This window comes from Lygodium microphyllum, chromosome 6 (assembly GCF_053477565.2).
Source record: "Lygodium microphyllum isolate KBCC chromosome 6, Lygodium_microphyllum_v1.1.10, whole genome shotgun sequence".
In the NCBI taxonomy this organism is placed as follows: Eukaryota; Viridiplantae; Streptophyta; class Polypodiopsida; order Schizaeales; family Lygodiaceae; genus Lygodium; species Lygodium microphyllum.
Genome location: NC_141140.1, coordinates 49387730 through 49407215, shown reverse-complemented (window position 1 = coordinate 49407215; position 19486 = coordinate 49387730). Strand labels below are relative to the sequence as shown.

The following is a 19486-nucleotide window of genomic DNA, read 5'->3' as shown; positions in this document are numbered from 1 at the left end:
TGTCTCCAAGCAAAAAGTTGCGGGTTTTTTTTTTTAATGCTGACATGGCGAGAATACCTGGCAATCTAGGGTAGTCTCCTTAGTGAAAAGTCAACTCCATGTTTCTAGACCATGCTCTGATACCACATGAGAGTGCGCAATGAAAAGAGTCACAAACACAAAGGGAGGGGGGAGAGAGAGAGAGAGAGAGAGAGAGAGAGTCTACAAGAAAAGAAGAAAAAAAGCATGCACTAAACAAGAAACAAATGTTGAATACAGAAGGAGGATGGATTGATTAGTCCCTGTAAGCAGCCCACAATGTCAGTGAGGGCACCAGATCAGGCTGACGATGATGGCAGTACCGGAGACGGAGAAAAATGAGGGAGTCAGAGTGTACACCCACCAAGGAAGGAGAGAAGATGATAATATATATATCTGCCAAGTGGAAAATGGGTATAAATAGCCAAATATCCCAAAAACTAGCCGATCTGAAATCTAGGGCCAAAAATATGTCGTCAGACCAGCATTAAATACTGGTAAAAATACCAAAAACGCTCAAAAAAATCTCAAAAAGGATAGACAATGTCCAAAGAGTGAGGCAAGCTAAAGAATGCAAAAACTACCTGAAAAATGCACATAAATTCCCAACTAGAGAAGAAAATGCACTAAAATGTAATAAACTAAGTGCTCTAGAATGAGCTACCTCCTCCATCAAAACAAGTAATAGACAAGTTAGAGCTCCTAAAGTACTCATTTGACTCAGATTGAGGCTCATAAGCACGAGATGACAAGGCATGGCAAACATGACTACTAATAAAAACCAAATACTTAGTGAATGTGCTACATGTATCAAATATTACAAAAATTTGGTTTTTGTTGGTTAAATGGTAAAACAATGATTGCACGTTCGGTTTATATCTGATGGTTGTTATACAAAAGATCCTAAAAATAATTGTAGGTTGATTGCAAAAGGGAAACATGTTGGCACATTGTTTACTCTTGATATAAGTCTGCTTGAAATGAATATTGCCATGTTTACACAAGATTCAAGTATAGCGGCTAATATCAAAATTGTGCATAAGAGAATTGGTCATGTGAATGTGCAACAGTTAATCCGAATGTAGTCAAAACAGATTACAAATGGTTTACCCAACTTTAGTGTTGGTGGGGGATGCATAAAGTATGTGAAGCATATCAATTTAAAAAGCAAGACAGGCATTTCCACATGAAAAGCATATATGGAAGAAGCCACTTGAATTAATACATTTTGATATGTGGGATTCTATAAAGACTGCAACTTTGAGTGGTTGCAAATTCATTGATGATTATACTCGCAAAGTATAGGTTTACTTTATGCGCAAGAAAAGTAAGGTATTCACTCACTTCAAAAGCTTTTTAAGGCTTTGGTTGAGAAGTAGACAAGGTTGTGTATTAAATGCCTAAGGTTGAATAAAGGGGAAGAATGTCTATCCAATGATTTTTATGATCTTTTATTAAAAAATGGTATACAGAGGTAGTATATATGGAAATATACTCCACAGCAAAACAAAGTTGCTACAAAATGTGAGGTGTTCACTCACTTTAAAAGCTTTTTAAGGCTTTGGTTGAGAAGGAGACAAGATTGTATATTAAATACCTAAGGTTGAATGAAGGGAAAAAATGTCTATCCAATGAGTTTTCTGGTTTTTTATAGAAAAATGGTATACAAAGATAGTATACATGTAGATATACTTCATAGCAAAATGAAATTGCTATGCGAAAAAACATGCATATTGAAGAGGTGGCTCATGCATTGACGCCACAAAATATATATCTATCCATGAACGATAACACATGAGCACATTTACACAAACTACTTTGTATGAATAAAAGAGCACACTAACACTAAGTATGTTAGTACTGAAGTTTATGTTTCTTTCATTGATAATCATACTCGCAAAGTATAGGTTTACTTTGTGCGTGAGAAAATGAGATGCTCGCTCACTTTAAAAGCTTTAAGGCCTTGGCTAAGAGAATAAATACCTAAGGTTGAATGAAGGGGGAGAATATCTATTCAATGAGTTTTCTGATCTTTTATAAAAAAATGGTATACAAAGATAGTATACATGCAAATATACTTCATAGCAAAATGGAGTTGCTGAGCAGAAAAACAGGTATATTGAAGAGGTGGCTCATACATTGATATCATAAAATATATATCTATCCATAAATGAATAAAGTACAAAGAAACACATAAACACATTTACACAAACTACTTTGTATGAATAAAAAAGCACACTGACACTAAGCATGCCAACTCTTGGGAGTTCTCTAAAAGAGAACATGCTTGAAATTCCTTATTAATCACTTGCTATTTTACACTTTCGTATTCATCAACAATCTTTCGAAAGATCAAGTCATAAACATCTTATCAATCTCTCTCTTACTATGGTATCTAGTGACATTGGAATCATCTCTCCATCTACAAAGATGCTATCTCATTCTTTTCTCTCATCATTGTTTCACTCCACCACTATCAAGTTTCAATTGCAATACATCATCTATCTATATGATAAGCTCATCTCTTATCAAGTCTATCATAAAGCAAACTATGGTGATCAACTCTTCATCAAGGTATCCATCAACCAAAGCCCAAAGATCTTCATTACCAACAAAGATTGATGTATATCTTTTGCAACAACAAGAACACGGTCTCATCCTATCATCATCATTTTATATTACTTCTCTTGTAGCCAAGATAATTGACAAGTCTTTGTATTACAAAAGAAAATTCATATTTTCTTTTAAGAAAAAAAAAAGAATGTTAGAAAATATAATTATCATTTTCTAAAGAGGGGGAATGTTAGAATGATGAAATATACTCATATAAGCATGTACTTACAAAATATCTAAGAATGCAATACTTAGAAATTTAAAAAAACTAGATAAGATAGATCTATAACATGTGGAGGATACTTTAACAAGAGAATCGATCACATCCACAACTTTCCTATATATGTGCATGTGCTCCTAGCTATTGCAATACAAATGTATGATTATCTCCATCTCATTGTCTCATTATCTCTCTCTTTTCCTCACTATCACTAATTTATTCTCCATCTAATTGTCTCATTATCTCTCCCTCTTTTCCTCACCATCACCTTCATTGCAAAATCACATAATTATATTACAATAGCTAGGAGCACATGCATATATACTGAAAAGTTGTGGATATGGTAGATTCTCTTACTAAAGTATCCTCCACATGTTATAGATCTATTTTATCTAGTTCTCCTAAATATCTAGGTATTATCTTTCTAGATATTCTGTAAGTACATGTTGATACGAGCACATCACATCATTTTATCATTCCCCTCTTTAGAAAATGATAACAATAGCTTCTAACATTTTTCCTCCCTTCTAAAAAGAAAATAGAATTTTCTTTTGTAATACAAAGACTTTTAGTCAATCATCTCAGCTACAAGAGAAGTAAGATTACAATGATGAGTACAGCATGAGACCTTGTCCAAAGAAAACAGAATTTTCTTTCGTAATACAAAGAGTTTTTGTCAATCATCTCGGCTACAAGAGAAGTAAGATTACAATTATGAGTATAGCAGGAGACCTTGTCCATATTGTTACAGAAGATATATATCAATCTTTGCTTGCAATAATTTAAGGGATGTAAGTTGATAATGAATATCTTTGATCTTTGGTTAATGGATATCTTGATGAAGAGCTGAACACCAGAGAGAGTACTCCTAATTAATGACGTTATTGCCATGTAAGATACAATCATAGTTTCCATGCATTTCAGAAACGGAAGTTTCGGAAATTGGAAGAAACGGAGTTTCGGAGTTTCGGCCATTTGAAATTTTGGTGGAAACGGCGTTTCGGAGAAACCAATAAATTATGATTAAATATACACATACTAAGTATACTAGAGACTAGAGTTACTAGTGATTGAACAATCCTAACTTTTAGCACAAGAATCCAACTTTCAAGACCCATGATTTAAATTTCACAAATCACATTACGCAGCAATTTCACATAGTTATCAATTTCGCAAGCTGTGAATCACAAGATTGAAGAATTCTTAAATCACCCAAAATAAATTACAATATTTTGAAAAAAAAGTGTAACATACTAACATCATAACATCTGTCATCCAAGAATCATGAGCAGCATGAGCAGAATTAAAAAGTTAAAAGTCAAGTTCATCATTCATGAGACTCATCACTCATCACTCATGATAATACGAGTAGTCACCGGTTACAGATCATAGTACTAAGTAGATACATGATACATCAAGATTCATCATTCATCATTCAAATTTCAAAAGAATACAACCTAGATTCTAGAATCTAGATACATCTAACATCAACAAAAGCCAATTTAAAGAATCAAGAGTCAAGACTACAAGCTATAGCAATGATCATATGATGTATCATGTGAGTTGTGACATATCTCAATAGTCGAATATCAAAGTAAGATAATAGATCTATGAGATCTCAAAGAATTGATAACTTCAAAGTTCAAACAACCGCCACTGGCCAGCCATGGGAAAAACATAAGCAACTGACAACTGACAACAATGCTCAACATCAACAATAAAATCAAGGCTCAAGGCTCAATTATCTGTAGCAACATCATCTAAGCCCAATAGAGGTGTTGTCATCCTAATCCTCCTCTGGCTCATCGCTATTCACATCAGCTGATGAGCCAGAACTATCAGAAGACCCTGAATCTGCTAGAGAATCTGCTAGAGCAGCTGAAGTGCTAACTCCATCTATGGCTCTCTGATGTTGTGAAGCAGTCCTGCTGCACGTCGTACGACTCGGGGATATCATCTCCCGATAGAGCATGGTATATGTGTCCCACTCCTCTAGAGTGATGTCTGGAACAAGCCTCACCTTCTCTATGTCGATCTTGTCAATATTTACCTGTGTTTATTAAAAGATATCTTGGGGTTGCAAATTACCAATGTGGGCGCACAATTTCCATACTTTTTCTACCATGGCACAGGTTGAAGTTGAGTCTCTCTCAACTTCGCAGTCTCTCTACCAAAATGCAAGCTCTCATTGCGAAATGTCAAAAGATCATCCTCAATCCTTTGAAGCATTGGCACATCACCACCTGTCACCTTTGTCATATACTCCATGAATCCCTCCTCTAGCTCCTCACACTCACTCTACTCATCATCTCGCCAAAGAGGATACAAGACATGGGCCACTACATGAATTCGTCTATGAAACCAGTTCCATCTCCTCTCCCACACACCTACGATTTTAGCAGTCCTTAATATGTCAACATTGAAGAAATATCAATTCAAGTCTCAAGAATAGTTATTCAAATTTTAAAATTCACACATATAATATCAATTTGTAAAATAAAGACTCAAGAGTTACTTACTTGTCAAAGGGCAAAAAGTTTTTTTTTTTTTAGGGCCTCTCCTATCTTATCCATATACTCATAAAGAAGACCCATAGTGCTACCCTCCATATCGGTAATGCATAGCACTGTGTAAATAGGATTGAGAGTTCTTACCATAACCTCCACATCTTTCCACCAAGTATCATTCATGACATTGCACCGAAATGCCATGGTCTTTGGATAATCATACTCATCCCACTGCATAAACTCATCAGACCATATAGTACACACCGACTCCTTGTGAACGCGCATCAATCTCTCAAGCACAATGAAGATGCAGGCAAATTTGGTGATGGAGGCTTTTAAGAGCTCAAGAATGCTAAATGAGCAAAATATCGTAAAAACCTTGGGCCTCCTCCTCACAAAATTGATCATACTTATGGCCGTGCTGAATATGGCCTCAAACCATTGAGTTTTGTCTATATCCTCAATCAAAAGATCAATGGAATGAGAAGCACATGGTGTCCATACAATGCTTGGAAACTCCTCCTCTAACATGCTGCCCCTGGAGACACAATTGCTTCCATTATCGGTCACAACCTGCACAACATATTCAGGCCCGATTTTCAAGACATCCCGCAAATGCTGCCATATAAATGCACCTATCACTACAAGGCCTGGCAAAGCGGCATCAATGGCCTTCACAAACATAGTGCCCTTACAAAATGAAACCATGACATTATACACATTTCTCTTACGGGCGTCAGACTATCCATCACACAAAACATTGCACCCATACTTCTTCCATGCATCTTTCAATGGCTCTAATTGAGCCTCAATGCATACATTTTTCTTCTTAAGCTCACGTGTGCATAGTGCCTCTGCGGATGGACTCTCCCATTCATATCCAATGCGGCTGATGACTTTTATGGTTCGCCTCCATTGCTTTGTTTTAGCCACATGGAAGAGAATAGCACATCTAATAAACAAACTCATCAACTCTCGAGTTGCCTTAGCTATGGCTTGCTTTTGCATAGCAGCATGTAACGCAAATGCTGTCGTATAAATGCACCTATCACTACAAGGCCTGGCAAAGAGGCATCAATGGCCTTCACAAACATAGTGCCCTTACAACATAGTGCCCTTACAACATGAAACCATGACATTATACACATTTCTCTTATAGGCGTCAGACTATCCATCACACAACGCTGCATCCATACTTTTTCCATGCATCTTTCAATGGCTCTAATTGAACCTCAATGCATGTCTTTTCCTTCTTGAGCTCTCGTGTGTGTAGTGCCTTTGAGGATGGGCCCTCCCATTCACATCCAATGCGGCTGATGGCTTTTATGGTTCGCCTCCATTGCTTTGTTTTAGCCACATGCAAGGGAATAGCACATCTAATGAACAATCTCATCAACTCTCGAGTTGCCTCAACTATGGCTTGCTTTTGCATAGCAGCATGTATGCTATCCCTCTGTAATGAATCTCTGGGAGCACCTGAAATATCAGGCTGAGGCAAAGAAGTCCTCGTCGCACGTAAATCAGAGACCGAGGTTGAAGCGGATTCACTTACAACAGGATATGATGCAGCCCTACTTCTCTTTGACGGTCCAACCACTCTTGTGCTACCCTCTTGTTGCTGTGGCTAAGTCTTGGTCCTGTTCTGCACCGTCGGTCGGAAGACCAAGCCGTTGCATGCTCTATAAATCAAGAGAAAGCTTCATATCTCTTGGCACATTTGCAAATGAATCTGTGTCTCTTCTTGGCACATGAGCAAGATGGTCTTTGACCCTAGTGACACTCCCTGTTTTCACCATGCCACAATAAATACATTTTCACTTTTTAGATCCACCTGACCCCTCATATGAGGTTATAAGAGTAACATGGTACCAATTAGGATCATGAGAGCAAGATGGTCTTTGACCCTAGTGACACTCCCTGTTTTCACCATGCCACAATAAATACATTTCCACTTTTTAGATCCACCTAACCCCTCATATGAGGTTATAAGAGTAACATGGTACCAATTAGGATCATGAGCCATGGTATTTTCTTGGCTGCAAGCTGTCCAAACATCAAACAAATAACACATAAGGCTGAAATAATGTGCACATGGCTAGCAAGACAAATTTTCTTATATCTTGGCTGAAATTGCCAAAATTCAATTTTGAAATCTACATGTGTCATGAAAATAGGCTGAATGTTCACAAACAAATGACACATAAGGCTGAAATGTATGCATACAACTGGCAAGACAAAAAATTTCATATATCTTGGCTGAAAATTAATTATTTACAAATGACACATAAGGCTGAAATGTGTGTATACAACTGGCAGGACAAAAAATGACACATAAGGTCTCTGATTTACGTGCGACGAGGACTGAAATCAACAAATGACACATAAGGCTGAAATGTGTGTATACATGCAGATTTCAGACCTGAATGTCTGCAATAATCAGACCTGAATGTCTGCAATAATCAATTTTCAGCCAAGATATATGAAATTTTTTGTCTTGCCAATTGTGTGCACACATTTCAGCCTTATGTGTCATTTGTTGATTTCAGACCAGAATGTCTGCAATAATCAATTTTCAGCCAAGATATATGAAATTTTTCGTCCTGCCAGTTGTGTGCACACATTTCAGTATTATGTGTCATTTGTTTGTGAACATTCAGCCTATTTTCATGGCACATGTAGATTTCAAAACTGGATTTTTGCAATTTTCAGCCAAGATATAAGAAATTTTTTCTCTTGCCAGCCATGTGCATATTATTTCAGCCTTATGTGTTATTTGTTTGATGTTTGGACAGCTTGCAGCCAAGAAAATACCATGGCTCATGATCCTAATGTTACTTTACTCTCATAACCTCATATGAGGGGTCGGGTGGATCTAAAAAGTGGAAATGTATTTATTGTGGCATGGTGAAAACAGGGAGTGTCACTAGGGTCAAAGACCATCTTGCTCATATGCCAAGAAGAGACACAACTCCATTTGTAAATGTGCCAAGAGATGTAAAGCTTTTTCTTGATTTATGGAGGAGGCAACAGCTTGGTCTTCCCATAGTTGGTGCAAAACAGGACCAAGACTTAGCCACAACTCAGCAACAAGAGGGTAACACAAGAGTGGTTGGACCGTCAAAGAGAAGTAGGGCTCCATCAAATCCTGTTGGAAGTGCATCCGCTTCAGCCTCAGTCTCTAATTCACGTGCGACGAGAAGCCTGATGTTTCAGGTGCTCCTGGAGGTTCATTACAGAGGGCTAGCATACATGCTGCTATGCAAAAGCAAGCCGTAGCTGAGGCAACTCGAGAGTTGATGAGATTATTCATTAGATGTGCTATTCCCTTCCATGTGGCTAAAACAAAGCAATAGAGGCGAGCCATAAAAGCCATCAGCCGCATTGGATGTGAATGGGAGGGCCCATCCTCAAAGACACCACGCACACAGGAGCTCAAGAAGGAAAAGGCATACATTGAGGTTCAATTAGAGCCATTGAAAGATGCATGGAAGAAGCATGGGTGCAACGTTTTGTGTGATGGATGCTCTGACGCCCGTAGGAGAAATGTGTATAATGTCATGGTCTCATGTTGTAAGGGCACTATGTTTGTGAAGGCCATTGATGCCTGTTTGCCAGGCCTTGTAGTGATAGGTGCATTTATATAGTAGCATTTACGAGATGTCTTGAAAATTGGGCCTGAATATGTTGTGCAGGTTGTGACCGATAATGGAAGCAATTGTGTCTCCATGGGCAACATGTGAGAGGAGGAGTTTCCAAGCATTGTATGGACACCATGTGCTTCTCATTCCACTGATCTTTTGATTGAGGATATAGGCAAAACTCAATGGGTTGAGGCTATATTCAACACGGCCACAAGTATGGTCAATTTTGTGAGAAGGAGACCCAAGGTTCTTACGATATTTCGCTCATTTAGCCACCTTCAGCTCTTAAAACCCTCCACCACCAAATTTGCCTACATCTTCATTGTGCTTGAGAGATTGGTGCGCGTTCACAAGGAGTTGGTGCGCACTATGGTCTGATGTGAGTATGATTATCCAAAGACCATGGCATTTCGGTGCAATGTCATGAATGATACTTGGTGGAAAGATGTGGAGGCTATGGCGAGAACTCTCAATCCTATTTACACAGTGCTACGCATTACCGATATGGAGGGTAGCACTATGGGTCTTCTTTATGAGTATATGGATAAGATAGGAGAGGCCCTTTAAAAAAATAACTTTTTGCCCTTGGACAAGTAAGTAACTCTTGAGTCTTTATTTTACAAATTGATATTATATGTGTGAATTTTAAAATTTGAATAACTATTCTTGAGACTTGAATTGATATTTCTTCAATGTTGACATATTAAGGACTGCTAAAATCGTAGGTGTGTGGGAGAGGAGATGGAACTGGTTTCATAGACGAATTCATGTAGTGGCCCATGTCTTGTATCCTCTTTGGCGAGATGATGAGTAGAGTGAGTGTGAGAAGCTAGAGGAGGGATTCATGGAGTATATGACAAAGGTGACAAGTGGTGATGTGCCAATGCTTCAAAGGATTAAGGATGATCTTTTGACATTTCGCAATGAGAGCTTGCATTTTGGTAGAGAGACTGCGAAGTTGAGAGAGACTCAACTTTAACCTGTGCCATGGTAGAAAAAGTATGGAAATTGTGCGCCCACATTGGTAATTTGCAACCCCAAGATATCTTTTAATAATTATACATAATCACATATTGGTAATTTATTATCACTGGTATTCACTGCATAGTTTGATTCTTAAAAGTTGAATCTTAGATTCTTATGGCTCCATTTGTGTTTCTATTTGAATGATGATTTATAGAAACGCATTGCTATACGGGTTCTCTCACAAGATTGTAGCTCAGGCCCTTGTGAGAGAAATTGGAGTACTGAAAATAAATAAACTTACCACTGCTCAATTAGAGAGGTTGGTCTTTTGCCATTGCAACCTCCAACTGCTTGAGAAAAACGATATTCATCCCGAGCTTGCACAGGTGATTATATTTATATTTTGCTAATAGCTTATGGTCTTTGAAGTTTGACTCTTGAATGCCAATTCTAAAATCTAAAGATGATAACGTTTTTAAATCTCTATGTCAAATAAGCACAGATAAATATTGACAAGATCGACATAGAGAAGGTAAGGTTTGTTCCAGACATCACTCCAGAGAAACAGGACACATATACCATGCTCTATCAGGAGATGACAGCCGCGAGCCGTACCACGCGCAACAGGACTGCTTCACAACGTCAAAGAGCCATAGATGAAGCTAGCACTTCAGCTGCTCTAGCAAATTCTCTAGCAAATTCAGGGTCTTCTGATAGTTCTGGCTCATCAGCTGATGTGGAGAGCGATGAGCCAGAGGAGGATCAGGATGACAACACCTCTATTGGCTTAGATGATGTTGCTACAAATAATTGAGCCTTGAGCCTTGATTTTATCATTGATGTTGAGCATTGTTGACAGTTATCAGTTGCTTATGTTTTTTCCCATGGCTGGCCAGTGGCCGTTGTTTGAACTTTGAAGTTATCAATTCTTTGAGATCTCATAGATCTATTATCTAACTTTGATATTTAACTCTTGAGACATGTCACGACTCGCATGATACATCATATCATCATTGCTATAGCTTGTAGTCTTGACTCGAGTCTTTAAATTGCCTTTTGTTGATGTTAGATGTATCTAGATTCTAGAATATAGGTTATCTTCTTTTGAAATTTGAATGATGAATGATGAATCTTGATGTATCATGTATCTACTTAGTACTATGATCTGTCACCAGTGACTACTCGTATTATCATGAGTGACAAGTGATGAGTCTCATGAATGATGAACTTAACTTTTAACTTTTAAGTTCTACTCATGATTCTTAGATGTCAGATGTTATGATGTTAGTATGTTACACTTTTGTTTCAAAATATTGTAAGTTATTTTGAGTGATTTAAGATTTCTTTAATCTCGTGATTTGCAGCTTGCAAAATTGATAACTATGTGAAATTGCTGCGCAATGTGATTTGTGAAATTTAAATCATGGGTCTTGAAATGTTCGATTCTTGTGCTAAAAGTTAAGATTGTTCAATCACTAGTGACTCTAGTCTCTAGTATACTTAGTATGTGTATATACATGTATATTTAATCATAATTTATTTATTTCTCCGAAACGCCGTTTCCACCAAAATTTCAAATGGCTGAAACTCCAAAACTCCGTTTCTTCCAGTATTCGAAACTCCCATTTCCGAAACGCATGGAAACTATAATGCAGCAGTTCAAGCACGATTGCTTCAGTTCGAGCAAGTGCAGCAGTAGAAGAGTCCAAAACGAGCAAGGGAAGAGACGAAATATACAAGGGACTAAGAAACACAGCCTATTTTTGGGGTTTTACCTTGCCCGTTCCATGTCTAGCAAAAACGTCGTTTCCCAAAAACAGTCGTCCCATTTCTGGGCACCAGAAACGCCGTTTTTGGAAACTATATGTCTATGATATCCAAGAAACGCCGTTTTTGGAAACTATATGTCCCATTTCTGGGCACCAGAAACGCCGTTTTTGGAAACTATATGTCTATGATATCCAAGATGATCATGTGTAAGGTCTCAATGCCACATGAGATCATCAAAGCCAAGCTAGCAGCTACACCGATTGTGATAGAGGCCCTCACACAATCGGTCGCATACATACATAGCCTATGGAACTTACCCAGACACAGATATGCACGGTTGGCCCTTGAGTCCTCCAGACAGCTTGCCAGAGGGTGATACTTCATGTTGGTATGCACAGATGTCGGCCTGGTTTGAGCTGCATGGCTTTAGCATGGACAAGTTACCCCCCTTCCAGTACTGCCTTGATGCACCATCTCTTGATCTAACTAGGTTAGAGATCCGCAAGATCATCAGGATGGATCTTACCTAGTTGGATATCAGACGGACATGGTTGATGCCAGGGCAGGAGCTAGGGACAAAGATAGCTTTCTACCGCATGCATTTTCTTCATACTATAGATGATGGATTTATTATTCGCCTGAGATACATGAACACCCACCTTTGCCATGGGATCAAATGTACTATTGGCTAGTTGTGCACCTCCTCACATCAGCTAGAGATTAAGACTGACAAATATAGATCCATCCCACTAGAGGAGCGTATATGCCAGATATGCCAATCAGAGCCAGAGACAGAGGAGTATTATATTTGCCACTACCCAGCGTATTATGAGGTCCATGGTCGTTTCCACTGTCTCTTTAGAGACGGATTTGGACCACTATCCAGAGTCATGGATTTTACCGATCAGTGATGCGTTGGCCTCTTTTTTCTTGAGATACGATGGCTTCGTGACATGCGCCTCAGGAGTATAGCTGCTCTAGGACATCGACGCCCTTTACAGAGGTAGCTCACAAACTTCTTTGCAAAGGAGACTCAGAAGACTTCAATACAGTTACAACCACAGTCCACACGAGAGCCTCTCTCACTCCAGAGTCCACACACAAACAAGGAGTACTGATTGATCGAGTTGTTCAGCTTAGCCGATCCAGACATCCTAGGCCTCGGCACAGACATCGACGACACCTTTATAGGCGGATGCAAAGGATTATTGCTCGGACTAGAGCTAGGTCCTCCATACCCAAATGAGATTGTACCATTTGGAACTCATTGTTACTAGATAGAGCTCTATGTTTTACACATAGCCGTAGTTAGTTTCCTTTATTATTTTGCTTTGTGCTACATACATATTTTGCCCAGACAGTTGTACCATCATACACATGATTGTAACTCATAGTCTCATAGGTCATTTTGGCCTTTTATAGACATTAATATATCATTTCATTTCTCTCTCTCAAGACGGTGATGAGAGTAAAGGGAGAAAATAATAGTGACGAGAATAAAGAGTAGATCAAAATATAAGATTTAAGAGGGGTAGGTGGGAAAGATGAGGAGAGAGTGGGTGAAGAAAGAGAAAAATAGCTTAGTGATGATATGGCAATAGCTATTTAGAAAGGAGCATGTGGCATCTACTAGTGGTAGGTGAAGAGAAGATAAGGTGAGATAACATACTAATAAGAGTGATTAGGGAGGTTAATGAGGTTAAGAAGATAAAGCAAGTTCAAGCCATGATTAATACCTCATGTAATGAGATAAATGAAGTGCTTGAGTTAGAAAAAGTGCACAAGTCGAAGAGCTTTGTGCTTTGATACCATGTAGTGAAAGTGATGGTGAGCAAAAGAGGGAGAGACAATGAGACAATGAGATGGAGAATAAATCAAACAATTATATTCCAATAGCTAAGAGCGCATACATAAGATATTTATCGTAAAGAGATAAGGATATGCAATGTGTGGCCAAAAGAAACCCATAATGATCCTCATTATAAATATCTCCGATATAGGAAAAAGGGCTCACCTATCCCATTCAAAGTATCATGTATAAATACAGCTGCAAGTAATGAAATAATCAACTACATTTCACTCTCCTTTTCATATTCTCTCTCTCTCTCTCTCTCTCTCTCTCTCTCTCTCTCTCTCTCTCTCTCTCTCTCTCTCTCTCTCTCTCTCTCTCTCTCTCTCTAACTAGGAACCAAGAAGGCTTTCTACCGAGAACACTTCCTGCATATCTCCCCGGACGGCTTCATCACCCGCCCAAGCTACATGGACACACACCTGTCTCACGGGGTCAGAAGTGCCATCGGACAGATCCGCACGTCCTCACACCAACTACGGGTCGAAACGGGCAGATACGGGGCCAACCCCCTCCCCCCAGAAGACCGAATATGTCAGCTCTGCCATCTCAAGCCAGAGACAGAGGAACACTATATCTGTAGATGCCCAGTGTACTACGAAATCCAGGGACGCTTCCACTGCCTATTCAGCGAAGGATTCGGACCACTCTCCAAGGTGATGGAATTCAAAGACCAGAGATGCCTTGGGCTCTTTCTATGAGAGCAGAGGATCGAGGTACAGCTGTGATTCAGTAGACAGTGTGAGAGTGAGAGACAGAGATGAAGCACGACACCCAAGAGAATTGACTGAATGAGTGTAATCTAAAAGTACAAAGTACAACCCTTAAACCTTAGGGTTGTAAGGGGGTGTTCACACCCGACACACACTAAGTGCCCAAATGTGTGTAACATAAGCACATAAGTACATACGACAATAAGACCATAAGTCTGGGGGAAAAAACCTCTCCTACCGAGAGTAAAAAGTGCCCCAGTGTCCTACTAATCACCGACACTCCCATATGAGCGTAGGCGTAAGTAAGGCGTAAGTCAAATACCCAACAAACCCCCCTGGAGTGAAGAGTGATCAAGAGTACAAGGATCATCCGCCACCAAAGGATATCAAATTTAAAGCTCGCGAAATGCTTCAAATTTGTCACGAGGAAGAGCTTTGGTGAAGATGTCTGCCACATTACTGGTGGTAGGACAATAGACAAGGCTGATATCACTTGCATGTAGCCTCTCTCTGACAAAGTGATAGTGAATCTCAATGTGTTTCGTGCAAGCATGAAACACTGGGTTCCGTGCCACTGCAATAGCACTCTGACTGTCAATGAACAATGGAGTAGGCTCAGTAACAGATACATCCAAATCAGCTAGCAAGCGTCTAAGCCATACGCATTCAACTGTGGTAGTGAAAGCTGCCTTGTATTCAGCTTCACATGACGATGCGGCAACAGTGGATTGTTTCTTGCTAAGCCAAGAAATGCAAGAAGTGCCAAGAAAGAAACAATTGCCACTAGTAGAGTGACGTGTATCATAATCACCAGCCCAATCAGAATCATTGTAAGCATGTAAATGCAATGGTCCCCCCTTGGCATAAAGCAACCCAAGAGAACGAGTACCCTGCAAGTAGCGAAAAACACGCTTGACAGCTTGCCAATGTGACATACGTGGCTGATGCATATACCTGCTCAAAGCTGAAACTGCAAACTGTATGTCCGGCCTAGTGCATAGATAGATAAGACATCCAACTGCAGGAGCATATGTATGTATAACAAATCACTGTCATCATGTAACGACAGTTTCAGTCCAGGTTCCATGGGAGTACAAACTAGCTTGCAATCCTGTAAGCCAAACTTCTCAAGAAGCTGCCCAATATACCTTGACTGTGATAACCCAATACCTCGAGCAGTATGTATGAACTGGATGCCCAAGTAGTAATGCAAAATTCCCAAGTCAGACATGTCATAAGTTTGCTGCAAATTTTGTTTGAATGCTGAAATCTGATCAGCATGCGTTCCAGTGAGCAAAAGGTCATCAACATAAAGACATAAAATCAGCATAGATCCCCCTTCTTTACATACGTAAAGGGTAGACTCAGATGAGCTGTTTAGAAACCCCTGACCAAGCAAGAAAGCATCTATCTTTTCATACCAAGCTCTAGGAGCTTGTTTTAAACCATATAGTGCCTTTTTGAGCTTGCATACCAAATGTTCTGAGCCTTCAACTGCAAAACCAATGGGCTGCTGTACATAAACTTCCTCCTGAAGTTCCCCATGTAAAAATGCAATCTTGATATCTAGTTGATGTACTATCCAACCATAATGTGCAGCCAAAGCAATCATAGACCTGATGGTCATCATACGGGAAGTAGGAGCAAATGTCTCCTCATAATCAATGCCCTTTTTCTGTGCGTAGCCTTTAGCTACCAGTCGTGCCTTGTATTTATCAATGGATCCATCTGCTTTTCTTTTCAATTTGTAGACCCATTTCGTTCCAATGGCTTTCTTCCCAAATGGCAAGGACACCAAATCCCAAGTTTGATTCTTAGTAATAGAATCTAATTCAGCTTGCATGGCTGCCTTCCAATGCACATTGTGTTGTGCATCCTCATAACATTCAGGCTCTTCATTATCAAAAGTACTTGCTGCCATAATAAACTCCATAGTATGTGCTGAATCATGCAAACGAGTTTGCCTTCTAGTACGACCAGCCATGGGTGCATCCAAAGGACTATCTTGCATAGTCTGCAAATACCATCTAGGTAGCTGTCTAGCATCCTGGCTGTGTGCAAGCTCTTGCTGAATTTCTGTTTCAGCATTATGCTGAGTATTCCGATCAGCCAATGGCTGAATTTCTGCACTTTCCATAGGAGCAGCTGGCTGAACATTAGGTTCATTTTGTGAACCTCCAGCTGAATCACCAAAAGTAATGGGCAGCAGCCCTTCAAAAACATCACGGGCAGCCTGATATGTGTCCAAACCAGCCAAGGATAATTCTGATTTTTCATCAAAAACAACATCCCTGCTGACAAAAACCTTCTTCATACGGGATCATAGAGTCTGTAGCCTTTGCTCTCATTGCTATATCCCATAAAAATGCACTTAACAGCCTTGTTGTCCAATTTTCTTCTAAGTACCTGTGGAATAGGGGCATAGGCAAGACACCCAAAGGTACGAAAGTGACCAACAGAAGGTTTACGGCTGTTCCAAGCCTCAAATGGTGTGATGGTCTTCAAGGCTTTGGTAGGGCATCTGTTCAAAATATGGCAAGCACACATGACTGCTTCCATCCAAAAACTATGAGGCAAGCTCTTTGCCTTCAGCATACATCTGGCCATCTCCATGAGTGACCGATTTTTCCTCTCTGCTACCCCATTCTGCTGTGGAGTATAAGCTGTAGTATACTGATGTACTATGCCCTTCTGCTGCAAAAAAGAATTCAGCATAGAGGACATGTATTCCCCCCCTTGGTCCGAACAGAGAGTCTTAATTTTGCATCCAAATTGGTTTTCAACAAGTGCACTGAAAGCCAAAAATGCATCATACACTTCTGACTTCTTTTTCAAACAATAGACCTAGCAAAAACGTGTGAAGTCATCAATGAATGTCACAAAATAATAACAACCACCCAATGACATGGTCTGCATAGGCCCACAAACATCTGAATGCACCAACTGCAATCTGGTTGTTGCCCTGAAAACAACATCACGAGGAAATGAGAACCGATGCATTTTCCCCAAAATGCATCCCTCGCATAAGTGCTCAGGAGGTCTCTCCAAGAGAGGTAAGCCATCCAGCATCTGAGTACGCTGTAAAAGCATCAAGCTGCCAAAGTTTACATGCCCTAAACGAGCATGCCATAACTCCGCTTGTATCATAGCAGGAGTAAGAGTGAATATCAAGTATGCTGACTGATCTACTGAAAGAGCATCCAACTCATATAAACCATGACACAAAGATCCTGTCAAGACCAAAGTCATGTATTCTTTTTCTCGAACCATGCAACGGTCATCATCAAAGGTGACCTGCATACCACAACGTGCCAAAGAAGAAATAGAAAGCAAATTCTTCTTTATTCCAGGCACAAACAAAGCATCCTGCAGGCAGAGAATAGAGCCATCAATGGCTGTGAGCTGAATCTCCCCAATACCACGAACAGGGTATGATGCATTATTAGCACACTGTACCGATTTCCCAACGGGAGGTGCACTAACTGAAGCAAACAAATCTCTGCGAGATGTGATATGCCTAGAAGCACCACTGTCAAAGAACCAAGTGTTAGCATCCTCTGCAGAGCTAAGTGCTCTATCGGCCCAAGAGATGTCATAACTGCAAGTGTAAAAACAATAGTCCCTGTCCACAACAAAGGACACGGACTCACTAGCAGTGGAAGGAGTAGTAGAAACAGACATTCCTGACTCCTTTTTCTTCTCTTTGGCAATGCGCTTTCTGCACTCAGTGATATAGTGGCCGGGCTTCTTACAATAATGACATTTTCCTTTCTTTGCTTGCGTCCCCCCTTGTGACTGATTCTGCGATGTGCCCGAAGTGCCAGAACTCTGTGGAGCATTTTTCACCTTGCTGTTCTTGCCTTTCTGTCTTGCCACAAAAGCCTGCTCAGAGACTATAGCATCCACACCACTATTTTTTCGTGTTTGCTCCTCCTCTAGAAGCAAGCTAACCAGCTGAATAAAAGTGAGTGGGGGTGCTTAGCAATCCTCATGGTGAGATTCAATGCAGTATGAAAAGACAAGTACGAAGGAGGTAAGGAATTCAAGGTTGTGGATATCAACTGTGCATCCGAAAACTACTCATCTACATTCATGAGCTGCTCCCTGAAGTCCTGAATCTTGTTTAAGTGATCCTGCATAGAATCACCTTCATGCATCTTCAGAGTTTTCAACTCTTTCTTCAAAAAAGAGATCCGAGTCTCATTCTTTCCTGCAAACATATGCTCCAAAGTCAACCATGCATCTCGTGAAGAAGATGCCGAACGGATATGAGGTATGATGGACCGCTGAACTGCCAGAGCAATCAGCGACAAGGCCTGTGCATCACGGGTATCCCAAGCTTTTTGAGCTGCAGTTCTTGGAGGAAGTGGCTGAGGTGGAGCGGGCTGAGATCCCCATTGTCCACGTGCGCCATGGGGAGGAGGAGTAGCGGGAGCTACAACTCCCGGTCGAGTTTCCTCTCCACTGACATAATCCCATAAATTCTTGGCCACTAATACATTTTTCATCATGAATGACCAAAGGGAATAGTTGTTTCCGTCCAGTCTGTCCTCCTGGGATACATACGTAAAAACATCACCTCCCTGATTTGCCATGATGACAAATTTCCAAAGACAAAATGAGCAATGTCAAAGCAGTATTAACTGGAAATCTGCAAATTTCCAGAAATTGCAGCAAATGCGTTTCTGCAATTAATGTGCAAGGGCATGCTCTGTCAGAAAACTGTCTTTTAATGCACGCTTCCCAAGGTGCAAACAGTGCACTGCAACACTGTTGTGTCAAACTCCCCAAAATTTTTGCCAAAATTTCTGTCAAAAACAGTCTTTCTGTGACTGTATCAGCAGTTCAAATGCAACTGTCCTCCAAATACACGAAAGCCCCAAAATTTCTGACGATCCAGTCCAGAAATTTGCATGAAATTTATCCCCCCACTTGTTCTGTGCTTGCCGCGTGTGAACCTCCGCTTCCAGAACTGTGTTCTGGGCTGAAATTTTAAAAAAAAATTGTTGAAATTTTTACCTGACGTGGTCGTTAGACGAGCAGGCTGCGCGTGGTCAACACGGTGGGCAGGACGTTGACTGGCGGGCGCAGGACAATCGTCGCAGTGCTTACATTGAGTGACGTGGACTGGGCAGGCGACGGGCTGCTGACGTTGACGTTGTAAAACAGCGGGCAGGCGGGCAGGCGGA

The 19486-nt window shown here is 40.3% G+C and overlaps 1 protein-coding gene and 1 pseudogene across 1 annotated transcript in view; both read right to left on the bottom strand.

The window, feature by feature from the left end:
• The window catches only part of LOC148034538 (transcription elongation factor SPT4 homolog 1-like), a 60675-nt gene that overhangs the window by 27240 nt on the left and 13949 nt on the right, over positions 1 to 19486 (bottom strand). The window lies entirely within an intron of this gene.
• On the bottom strand, positions 4638 to 9988 carry LOC148034539 (uncharacterized; annotated as a pseudogene).